Raw genomic sequence first — 12,524 nt, 5'->3', positions numbered from 1 at the left:
AGCAAAGAGACCAGTTTGCCCTTCAGTGCTTCCTCCATCCTGCGCGGCGAGGCGGCTTTGGGGAGAGGCACAGCCCGCCAGGACAGAGACAGAAAGCCTTTCGAGAAGGCAGCCGAGTCTGCCGGGGCGGAGGAGGGTGGGCTTTTTTTTCGTCTTTTTTTTTTTTTTTTTTCCCTTCACCTGCACTATCCAGAGTGAATCCGGGTGCAGCTGATGTATAGAAAAGAAGAAGGATCCGAGTCAATATTTTATTTTCTCTTCGCTAAGCCGAGGGATAGGATTTTAATTATTTATCTACCCGAACCCTCTCCGGCTAAGACGCTGCTGGAGCCAGTGGGATAGTCCTGCCTTGCACAATTATTAAAGAGACTGATCACGTACAGTGGAAGGATAAGAGGAGCCTCTACCAGACCCGTTTTGCCTCCTGTGAAAAAAAAAAAAAATGAAGGAGAACATTGCCACACTATTGAATTGATTGCTGCCCCCTCTCACCCATCCCCCTCCCGGCCCCCCCACCCCCCCGAACCACCACCACCACAACAACAACAACAAAAATCCGCTGGGATCTGCCTGCACCGGGACCTCCTTCGCTCCGGCTCGGAGGTGGATGCATTTTTCATGAGCGCTGGGTGAACAGGTGCAAAGTGCGGCGGGGCGGCCCGGCCCCGCACCCCGGCCCGCTTCGGGGCGGCGTGTGCCTGTGTGTGTGCGTGCGTGTGTGTGTGTGTGTGTGTGTGTGTGTGTCCGCCCCGGCGTGTGCATGTGTGCGTGTGTGTACTAGGAGATTATGGAGAGCAGCGACCGGGACATGTACCGCCAGTTTCAAGACTGGTGTCTCAGGACTTACGGGGACTCAGGAAAAACCAAGACAGTGACCCGTAAAAAATACGACCGGATCGTCCAGCTCCTGAACGGCTCCGAGTCTAGCTCCACGGATAATGCCAAATTCAAATTCTGGGTCAAATCTAAAGGCTTCCAGCTCGGCAACTCGGACGAGGTCAGTGGTGGTGCTGGAGGAGGGAAGCAAGTGCTGTACGTGCCAGTCAAAACCACGGTTAGTAGAGAATTGTCTTCCTTGTTCTATGTCGGCCGCTGCAGCCCGCTCCGGGAGCGAGAGGCACAGGGGGAGCGGCAGCCACAGTTGGCTCCTTCCTCCCTCTTCCCCCAAGTCATCATCACCATGTTGCGTTTGCCTGTCACATTATACACCGCCGAGGTCTTTGTGGGTCCCTTTTATTTAAAGCGGTCGTGCGCACAACACGCCCTGCCGGGTCGGTGTCGTTCTCCTCCTCGTCCTCCTCGTCTCGCCCCCCCTCCCCCCCCCCCCAGCTCTCCCCGGGCTGCCGCGGCGGGTTTGGGGTGGCCCTATTGTCCCGCCGCCGCCGCTCCGGCCATTGTGCCGGGCCCCGCCGCCCCGGGCCGCGGTCCCCCGCCGCCGGCGGGGCTGATCGATAGCGCAGGGGGGGCACCCTGCCTGGCACAAAGCCAAGCGTGGCGCCGGTCGGTGATTTGGGGGGAGGGTTTCCCCGACATATCGGTTGGTGGTGGGGTTTTATATATATATGTATTTATTTTGTTGCGGGCTTTTTTTTTTTTATTGTTAGCCCGCAGCCCCTGAGCCGCCGAGCGGCACGAACGTGCCTGGCTGGCTGCGGAGCGCCGGCTGCGATAGTAACGGCGGCGGGGAGAGAGAGAGGATGCTCAACAAAGGGAGCGAGAGGGGGTTCCGCATGACCGAAGGCAGGGTTGTGTTGCGTTCCCCTTGCCGGGGTTGCACCAGTCTGGCAGCCATAAGGGCTTTAAAACTCCCTTCGGCGCGCCGGGGCAGCGCGGCAGCCCCCGGCTGGCGCTGGGGCTGCAGAGCTCGGTGCGGGTCTGACAGCGGGAGCTGTTTGTGGCTTGGTGGTGGCAGAAGCGACAGATTTTCCTATTTGAGAAGATGGGGACTGTTGGCTGCAAGTAGGTTTTGCCTATTGAACTCTCTTAATGTACCTTAGTCTGTCTTCTTCTGCTCTGGCTCACGCCAGCTAAGCTTCTTTTGTCTGTGCGTGGGGCGGGCGGGGAGGGAGAGCTGAGAAAGGAAACCCGGCAATTAAAAATATTCTTGCTTGGGCATTCGGCTTGGATGAGCAATATTCATCCTTTTTTTTTTTTTTTTTTTTTTTAATTTCTTTTTGGAGCGGCAGCTTATCCTGACCTAACGGGAAGGTTGCTGGGTGGCGCAGCGAAAGGGGGCTTCTTGGAAAGTATTCTGGGTTGGGTTGTGACGTAGGCTGCCGGGGAAATCTGCCTCTCTCTGCCTCGCTGAAGTCATAAACCTGGGCATTCCCGGGGGCCGGCTTATATTTTGCCCCCTTGTCATCGCTGCCGTCATGACTGTGAGGAGGCAGAGGTGGGAAATTAATTTTAAGGAGTTTACAAATATGAAGATTGAAAGTGAAAGAGAAGCTCTGGATGGAGTTTGTTCCCTCTCTGTGGTTTTTATTCACCAAAGTGTTCTAGGTCTGCCTATAGATACGGGTTATTTGGCAGGTTTCTCTTCTACCGTTAGATGACTGATTGCTAATCTCTGACCCCAGAGGGTACCGTAGATACAATTTGTTAGGAAAACGTTGTCTAAAGTAAAAGTCTCCGATTAGGTCGGTATTTTTTAGTATCTCTTCTGCTTACTGAAATAATCATTTTGGCGAGCCAGTAGGCAAGATCGTTTATTCCTATGACTATCCTTTTCACTGCTAGTTCAAAACCGTAAGCAAATTCAGTTTGTTTTGTTTTGTTTTTTAAAAAAATTGCCTTGAGTATGCTACTAAATAAAAAGGCAAACCTTAATTTTACATGATGGAATTGAAAAATTAAGTGCTGTTCTGGGTCTCTGAAACACAAGACAGTGATGATCAGCTTGTCTATTTTCTCTCACCTTTAATGGGCCGTGAGAGCCTGGAGTCCCACCTTGCATCCCCTCTTCTATTTTATTTTCAGATCAAATAATCAACATTTTTCTCTTTTTTTTTTTCCTTCGGAGATTTCACTCAGAGGTCGAGTGCCTTGTGGGTCGTGCCTTTGTTCATTTCAGGAAATCATACTCTCAGCTGTGAATGGCTCTGTATGCCCCTATATATGTATTTTTACTCATATAGAAGTAACTATCTTTAGATAGCTTAAGCAACCAAGCAGGCATCCTAATAAAATAAAGATGCCTACTAATAAAATCAAGAAAGGAAAGTTAGCATGACCTATCTGTAAGCAATTCCTGAGTATCTGTATGTTATTTGAACAGTGACATATAAACCCTTACAGAAAAGGTCTTGCATGTAGGTAAAATTTCCTCCTGCTGGCCAACATAAATCTGTTGTCCCAACATAAATGAGAAAAGGTGATACTCAGCACTCTTATACAACATTCAGCTCTGAGAAACAAATGCCGCCCCCCTCCTAAACCCATGAATCTGATGTCATTATCCCATCACAAAAGGCAGAGGAGTATTTAAGTAGAACCCGTAGGGTGGCAATGGTTTGTATGAGCTATTGCCAAGGCAGGGGCAGTGCCTGCCAGGCGCTGAAGGCTCAGAAACAATCTCTTCGACAGAACAGGGATGAAGCCCCCAGCCTGGAGAAAGCCAGTGGTAAATCTCCTATTGACTTAAAGAGGCCTAGGATTTCACCCAGCCAGGAATGCTGAGTTACAGGGGGAAAGATTGGATTTTGATCAGACAGTAATTGTTGGTAAGCCTTAAAAGCCCATTCTCTCATTCCTTTAACTCTTACTAATTATTTAAGAGTTTATTTATTCATGGTCATTTAGAAACATCCCCACTCTTTTGGTTTGTTTTTTTTTTTTTTTTTTTTCTCTCCTTGCTGTTATCCCATACATTTGAGAGTGCCCAGTCCTCAAAGAGAGCCACAAACAGTAACTGATCTCCAAACTGTGAATCTCTCCCTTACCGTCTCCCTCTTCTTGTCCATCACTTGATCTCACCATAGGTAAAAGTAATTTCAATTTAAAATTAATCACTGCCGGCAGCGTGAGCGCTCCCTCTGCAGTAACAGGATGGATGAAATTACAAGTTAGACCCTACAGTCACAAGCTGGTCAAAAATAAGCAAATATTCAAATGCTTCATTAGGAATTATTCTCTCCTTGAAGCTTCAAGATTTGCTGCTCAGCTTTGCTGTCAGCCAGAGAGATTTGCTCCTGATGGTGCTGTAATCCACTGCTGCTGGTAATTAGACATCATTACTGCTGCGTTAAAGGGAAAGAGAGAAGGAGAGAGGACAGGCTGGGGCTAATTAACTACTTGATTCTAATGAAAGAAAGAGAGCCTGATAGCAACTGGGAGGTTGCACTGGAACAGGCTAGATGTACAACACACTTAATTGAAGCAGGGGTGTCCTGCTGCCTCACAGTAGCTGAGGCTTGGTCTACTTTCATATTCTGTGGGCAGTAGTGCATGAGGTATCCTCCTGTTTTTCCCTTGCCTGGTTGGTAAGTACCTCAAAATCACAGGCCTATCTTCAGTATCAAGTTTAAGCATGCCAGCAAGGAGAATGCATAGGTGATTATGTGCTGGCTTAATCTCTTTTACGGGTATGGTCTCCTCAAGAACAACAGGAACAAATCAATTTCTCTATGTTCACATCCTTCTGTGGCCTAAAGAGATGCACTTTTGGTCACCAGGCAACAACATCCCCTGCAAAACAGCCATTTTAGGTCCAGAGTGGGACAACACACAGTAAGGTATTCCTATATGCAGCCCAGTGAGTATCTCACTTCTGCAACTTTTCAGATTGCTGCGGTTACTATCGTGGGTTTTCTTTCATTAAGTCCAAGCTCCACTTTATGAAAGCAGTGAAATTATGCCTGGCCTGGACACACTATATAAACATGTCAGGCTAACAAACATGTCAAATGGCTGACAGCATCGACTTTTAATGGTTGGTACTCACAATCCATAAGGAGGTGTGGAACTAGTATTTCTAGTATATACGGTATATCTAACCGTATACATGATTTTTATGGTGGATTTTTTTTTGCGTGTATTTTTTGTATAGTTCTTTAATTGGAACTATTTCTCGATTGGCAACTTAAACAGATTTCTTTTCACCACTTTTCTTTCTCTTGCTTGATGTTGTCCATAGACACAAATATGGCTCCTAAAATCAGTCTCGATTTAAAAATAAGTTATAAAATAATGGCTGAAGCGGTATCAGCGGGTTCTAAACAGAGCTTTCTTTAAAAAAGAAGGGCCAAGATGACTGCAGGATACTTCTCAAATATAGAATTTACACGGTATTAGCAAACTAATAGAGTATAACCTCAAAGGCCAAGTTCAGATTGCTTTTATGTCATTATTAATTTGGAATGACTCTGTTGACTTTAATGAAATTACAAGCCTTATGTATGAATTTTCCTGTGTCTTCTTTTGTAGTTTCCAACTGTAAGCATAGAATGAACTTTCATTCAGAAACAAAATTTTCTTCAGTTTAGTTAAATCTTTAGATCCTCCGGGAGGATCTGGTGCCTCTTGGATTGCCACTGGCAGACCAGTGAGGCTCTCTGCAGGTGCAGGGCTATACTACTGAACCTGATTACAGGATTTAGGGCTTAAAATTACAGGCCAGTCAGTTCTATGGAACAGGCTGTATCCCAGCCCACCTCTTGTTCTGTTAGCGATGAAGAACAGTAGATGGACGTATGAGTTTATGGTTTGTTCAATTTTATATAAATGACTTTGTGAACAATAGAAGAAACAGACCACAGCATAAATAGCTTATGTGTCAAAATATGGTGCTTTAAATTATTTTACGTTTTAAATCGCTCATTATTTTAGGGCATTTTATAGCAATCTGAAAATATGCAGCTTTGCTTCATAGCATTTCTCCCCATTTTCATAGCCATCGATATAAAAAATGAATAAAAGTGTTTGTCAAATATATATTGGTAGCTCTGCAGCCTACTGAACTGCCAACACATAATGGCAGTAAGTACCACAGAAAGGTGATGCTGAGGGTGAGCTATAATTTATCCCAAGGTACAGTTCTGCGGTAGTTTACAGTCCCATTAAATGCACCTTCCAGGCTCAGAGGCGGTATTTGAGCCCTGCCATATCCGTCCCGTTTTAACTGCCCACCACATTTCCCTTAAGCCCCGTTCAGGTCTGCAGAGCTTCATCTCCTCCTGTTACCCGCAGCCTCTGCCCTGCTGTTTGCAGACCTCCCGATGGACTCGAGGAGGAGGGATGCTGGTGAATCAGATAGATGGTGCTGGTGAATGGTCATAGCAGATGGAACAAAACCGGTTTAGTTGGCAACTCTTAATGCAGGCATTCAGCAAAGTGTGCATGAATAAAGAGAATAACTCGGTCCTGAAATTTAAAAATGTTAAAGCGGCCATATGTAAGATGCCATCTCCACATGCGTGTGTGCGAGAGAGAGGCAAAGGGAGACGAGGATCTGAGATTTCTTGGTAACAATGTTAAGCTAGAATTTTCCACAGAAACATAAGCCAAAGAGAGCGATTTTTTTTAAAGGGAGCATTTTAAAGTGCTGCTTCTGTAAAACTAGAAACTGTTAATGTTACTGTAGAAAGAAACATTAAATAGGATGTAGCAATACCATAACAAAACCTACTACCAATATATTCATCCCATGTATATAATGAGACAGGATGATAGATGCAGTGCTTCCCCCTGGTAAAGGCCAGGCTTGCAGCTCGAAAGCCCAAATCTTTCCAGTGATACAAAATAAAACCTCCCAGTTTAATCTTCCTCCTGCTGTGAAGCTTTGCTGAGAAGACTGCCGCAACAGTGAACTTGATTCTTCAGTGTCTTACCCTCAGCCTCTTGTCAGCAAAGCTGCACTGGGTTCAGTCGTGATGCAGCATGGTGGGGACTCCGGCTCAGACGCTTCAGCCCTGACTTTCGTCAGAGGTACCGAGTGTTGTTTCTGTGGCTACATAGCTGTGTTGATCAGTGAGAAATAAGCAGGCGTTTGCTGTCAGGTTACTGCTGGAATAGGCTGATGTGCTTCAGTACAGCACAATGGGATTCCTTCTGATATTTTTATGGAGGTAGTTCCTTTCCCTAACTTTTGAGGTGATCACCATTGCTCTCGTTCAATGCTCTAGACAGAAAGGAGACACAATCTGGAGAGACTACACACATTCAACTCTGGGGTCCCCAACACAAGAAGGACATGGACCTGTTGGAGTGGGTCCAGAGGAGGGCCACAAAAATGATCCAAGGCTGGAGCACCTCTCCTATGGAGACAAGCTGATAGAGTTGGGGTTGTTCAGCCTGGAGAAGAGAAGGTTCCAGGGAGACCTTCTAGCAGCCTTCCAGTACCTAAAGAGGGCCTATAAGAAAGCTGAAGAGGGACTTTTTACAAGGGTACATAGTGATGGGACATGGGGCAATGGCTTTAAACTGAAAGAGAGCAGATTTCGATTAGATATAAGGAAGAAATTTTTTACAATGAGGGTGCCGAGGCACTGGAACAGGTTGTTCAGAGGAGTTGTGGATGCCCCATCCCTGGAAGTGCTGAAGGCCAGGTTGGATGAGGCTTTAAGCAACCTGGTCTAGGGGAAGATGTCCCTGCCTGTTCCAGGGGGCTTGGAACTAGATGGTCTTTGAGGTCCCTTCCAAGCCAAACCATTCTATGATTCTATGATATATACAGAGAAAGACTACATGCGTAGAAGGCTTATCATGAACGCAGGCCCCTGGGAGAAGAGGGCTAGTCCTAGTGCGGGACAAAATAAATTAAAAGTGGCTGAAATTGAACCGTGAGTTTTCACCTGCTGTTGAAAGGAGGCAACCAGCAGCTGCTGGGTTTGGTCTGAAGGAAGCTATTTGGGTCCTGATCTTTCCCCGTATGCAGGATACACCTGTTGAGAGTTTACTGGTAAAAGAGGAACAAAACAGGCAGGGCAAATGTTGAAGAGAGACCTAAATGAAGTTCCTTCCAACTCTAACCATTCTATGATTCTATGTGGAGAAAGATTATGAGACAGCACGGCAGGAAATGCTCTCCAGAAGGATCTTACCACATTCTGCAGCCTCCTATGCACTGCAGTGCATCACAGGAATCTTTTGTCCCTTATTGAGTAGGTTGACCCTGATCAGCACAGCCTTCAAAATGAGTAGAGCTTTCCAGGACGTAAAATATATTTTTATCTTGTACACGTCCTTTTAAACCTGCCAGAAGCCTCTCTGACTCTAGAAAACTCAGGAGATATTAACTGGTGCATGAGAGTTGTTTGCATTGTCCTGCAGCAGCACTGAAAGTGATCCTGTAGCTTTCTTAAATTACCTTTTTGTTCTGTTTAAATAGATGAGCCTCAAAACCTTACACTTCCACTAGTGAGGTAATTTTTTAATGGCTTATAAACATAAAATATTCAGGTAGGCATTGCCAATATCCAGGAAAGACTGGCTACAAGTTATGGCATTGGGCATTCTTCTGGATTTTCTTAGACATGATCAACTTTATCACAGATAGCTGTACAGGCTTCTGACTGCTTATTCAATAACTCTGCAAGCTGCAAAACCTGACAGTTACTATGTGCATCTGCAGGGATTAAAGCTTGTTGTTGAAATTGAATTGTAGGGTTTGAACCATTTAGTTGTATACGTGGATACTCTTCAACTTAAAGGGCTATCTGTAGTGAACATTTTACTTAATAAATCTGATCTATGTTAGAGTTAAAGACTTTTTTCAGAAATAAATATTCTGTATAGACCTGGAAGGACAATTTTTATTGAATGACCTAGTTGAGCCTAGGATGAAATTCATTCAACCCTTTTCACTTGAGAGCCTATAATTAAGCTCCTTTGGGAAATGAGGTTATATATATTATATTGCCAGTAAGATCTGTATGTCTGGAAGTTTTGTAAATTTTGTTACCCCAAAAGTTTTTAATACAATAAGGGATGGATGTGATGACATTTTGCCTGTATTTAAGAAAATGTAGGGGGTGAGATCACTTGCATTTAAATGATTTATGACTCTAACTCACCGTACAATTTTTAAACAAGTATGTCTTGTGATTGGTCTCTTTGCCGCCTCTGGACTCATATGTATCACTACCAATAGCGCCAGGTGGATTCTGTAGAAAACTCATTCAAGGCAGATCCAGAGCTCAAGTAGCTGCCACTAAATCATGACCTATCTGTAGGGTAAAGCAGCATTGCATTGGCATGTGGGAAATCAAACTTTTGAATGGTCTAATGCTCACTACCCTGAGCTGATAGAAGATGAGTGACAAGCAAGTAATTATACAATTATTTAGATACTTCAAGAGAAGAACAGCTAAGGTATGGCCAGAGGTTTCAGGAGACAGGAAAGACAAGGAGTATAAAACAGGTTTCACAGAACTTCATTTCTCAGCATGTATCTTCTCTGTTGTGGGCAATGAGGAAATACGTGTCCTGAGTTTATGTTTTTCAGGTGACGAAACTGAAGAATGGTCAGAAATAGAGGAATAAAAAAAAAAAAGGTGATTGTAACTAAATTGCAGTGCATCACCAGGACTAACACAAATCCAAGAACACTAAAAAACTTAAGAATGAAGTGGATAAAATATTACTGAAATGTACCATTTGCCACTATATATGCCAGCGATACTGGATAGCCAAAAATGTACCAGAAAGAAAAAAAAAAAAGGGGGTAAAGATAGTTCATAGAAATGACAGTCCTGTGAACCTATTTCAACACCAGAAAAAAATCAATAAGGAAATAATTAAAAATAGAGTCGTTAAGAGTCAATATGAACTATGCCTGGTTGGTGCAACTAGTTTGGATTTTGTAAGGGTTAATTACATTCCTCTAACCTGTCATGTTGAGAAGTCTTTTAAATAATTTTTCAGGTGAAACTTTGGTTCTGGCTTCCTTCTGAAATGAAACCAGTCTGATACTGACTTTACTAAAGCAGGGTAGCAACTTTGGCTATGATGAAAAATGAAAGCTGGTGAAGAGTTAGGAAACCATAGGAAGTGTTTGAGACCTATACAAATGCAGTCCAATGTGCGCATGTACACACAGATAAGTATATATGTATACATATACACACATAAAACTCAGACGAATGAAGAGGTTTCAACACTGTATGGAAATGCAAATTATTTAGGTTAAGCAAGTCAAGGAAGAATTGGGAGGGAAAACAGAAATATCATAACAAAGGAGAAAAGGAGAAATCATGGCAGGCAGAATTCCCTATAGACCATTGCCAGATAATTTACGTTTTATGCCATTGTGACATTAGCTTTTTGAAAGGAAAGGAAGAATTCAAGCTTTTCAATCACACTTAAAATGTACAGAATTAGTATAACATCTCATGGGAAATATTTAGGAATAATTTCAAACAAATCAATAAGTGTATCTTCAATAAGCATAGCAGGGATAACAAAAATCGGCATTAGGAAAAGTATAGAGAATAATATCGAAAACTTACTCTTCTCGTTAATTGAATGGTATGTCCTTGCCTTTAATAACACACTTAGTGTATTTACCATCTCTAAAAGGTCACAACAGATGAGAAGTCCAGGGAAGGTAGCTGAACTAATTAAAGAAAAGGGGTACTTATAAGAGAAATAGATTTTAATGGTTATATCACCCAGAAAGATGAACGTTAAGAGAAAGCACAGAGTAGAAAACAGACATGTAAAGAGGTAGAAGGAAGCTGAGAGAAATGGTGTGGTGTAAATAGCGATGAGCAGTAGAGAGAGAAGATTCAGCAGCCACCCTTTTTAATCCTATTCCATCTTCTAAGACTCTTTTGACAACCATCTCAAAAGGTAAATTCAAAGCTAGGCCATTGTTTTATGGGCCATAGTATTGGGAATGGAAAGTCTGTGTTGCAGCCCCTACAGAAACTCCGACTGATTCAGCCAAAATATCCTCCAAAGATTTTACAAGAGAACGATAGTTCTGTTGCTCTCATAAGGATGTAGTATGATCTTCACATCTGTTCAGCTTTGCTGGCTGGAGCAAAAGGGAGGACAAAGTCACGTTCCTGCCCTCCCTGCTCTGTGCCCCTGGGAGTGTGGGCACTGGTGACGGCACTTACCTGCCTTGCTGTCACCTGCTGTCTTGCAGCAGCATCTCCTCAGGTGTTTTCTCCTGGAGCGTCTATCAGGGTTAGTCATGTATCAGCCCATGGAGTCAATGCAAGGAGAGACTTGCAGAGCGTGGTGAAATCCCAGCATCTTCCCTTCCCCTTTCTACTGAATTTTAGTGTTCCTGGTGGTCTCAGCCTTCATGCTCTTGTTTCATGAATAGACTGTTAAGTTTTAGGCATGTGTTCTTAGGTTGGCTGAAGCTAGCAGAGGAAAATAATTTAGTCGTTATTGCACAATGCACCTGGATGCGCTGCGTTTTGTTTAGAGATTTATTTGTTTATTTGCTAATTGCTGAGGCCTGAAACACGTTTTGCAGACTCCCTTGGAGATTGGGACTAGATGGTTTGTTGGTCAGCTTCCCTGTAGCAGTTTCTATGTCTCATTGCTGTAGTGATGTTACTAGTCTGGAGGAAGGAAGGAGACCATCAAGTTTCTGAGCTCCAGCACTATCCTATGGGGACCAGAGCATGAGATTACAGTGATTTACACAGAAAGTTTGCGATGAACCACCTCAACTTTCCAATTTACTCCACTGGTGCTGAGAAGTAATGTGCTGTTTTCACCTCCATATTTTTGCCTACTTGTGCTAGGATTTTATCTTTTCTTGATGCTTATTGCGACTATTACCAAACCCTTACTATGGAGGGAAGAAAAGAAAAAAAAGAGCAGAATCATTAGAGAATTAATTGCAAATACGAGAGGAAATTAGCTTATTCGAGTGATGACAATTTCTGGAAGACTTTGCTTTTGACCAGGCTGACCAGCAAGTATGGCATATATCTAATTAAATGACTCGTCCCATTGCATTTCTCAAGAAACAGCAGTGGAAAACAATAAAGAATGTAACTCATTCTTTTCTCCCTTAATCAGCTCAGCTTTCTCTTAATGAGTGCTGTATTCCAATTCCAGACGTCTGTCTAAAACCTGCAGTTTAGGCAGACCACATCTATTTACTCCTTTTTGTCTCAATTCGGGCTTATCCAACAAGTAGATAGTATAATATATTCTGTATGGATGCAGTAGCAAAAACCAGAACTTCTCAAAAAGATGTATATTGTAAACTCATTGCTCTTTGACCCTGCTGTTTTAGAAAACCTACACAAATCCTCGGCTTTGTTTTACCAGTGCACAAGGCCTGGTTATCATTGTTTTGGTGTAACTGAGAGCTGAATTGGGCATCTGGTGAGCTTCCAAGGAGATAAATTTGCACTGAAGCAAACAATAAAGCAATATAAATAAAGCTAGGTCTAGAGCTGAATAAAGCTGGTTAAAATAAAACTACTTTCTTCCTTTTAAACTGCCCTTCTGCATAGCAAATTCTAATATTATTCTCTTCAAATCAGCCCAATTTTGGGCTCAGTCCAATTGGACTTTGAGGAAACTGTGGAACTGGAAAGATTGTTTTACCTGTA

At 43.4% G+C, this 12,524-nt stretch overlaps 1 protein-coding gene across 4 annotated transcripts in view; it reads left to right on the top strand.

Annotated features, from left to right (window-relative positions):
* The first annotated feature begins 787 nt into the window (after window positions 1-787).
* The window catches only part of NOL4 (nucleolar protein 4), a 195,672-nt gene continuing 183,935 nt past the window's right edge, over window positions 788-12,524 (top strand). For all 4 annotated transcript variants that reach the window (XM_086609262.1, XM_086609261.1, XM_086609260.1 and 1 more), the window contains exon 1: window positions 788-1,054. The gene's annotated coding sequence lies outside the window, so the exon portion shown is untranslated. The remainder of the gene's footprint in view (window positions 1,055-12,524) is intronic.

Source organism: Tauraco erythrolophus, chromosome 3 (genome assembly GCF_009769465.1).
Source record: "Tauraco erythrolophus isolate bTauEry1 chromosome 3, bTauEry1.pri, whole genome shotgun sequence".
Lineage (NCBI taxonomy): Eukaryota > Metazoa > Chordata > Aves > Musophagiformes > Musophagidae > Tauraco > Tauraco erythrolophus.
This window is presented reverse-complemented; position numbering and strand designations above follow the sequence as displayed.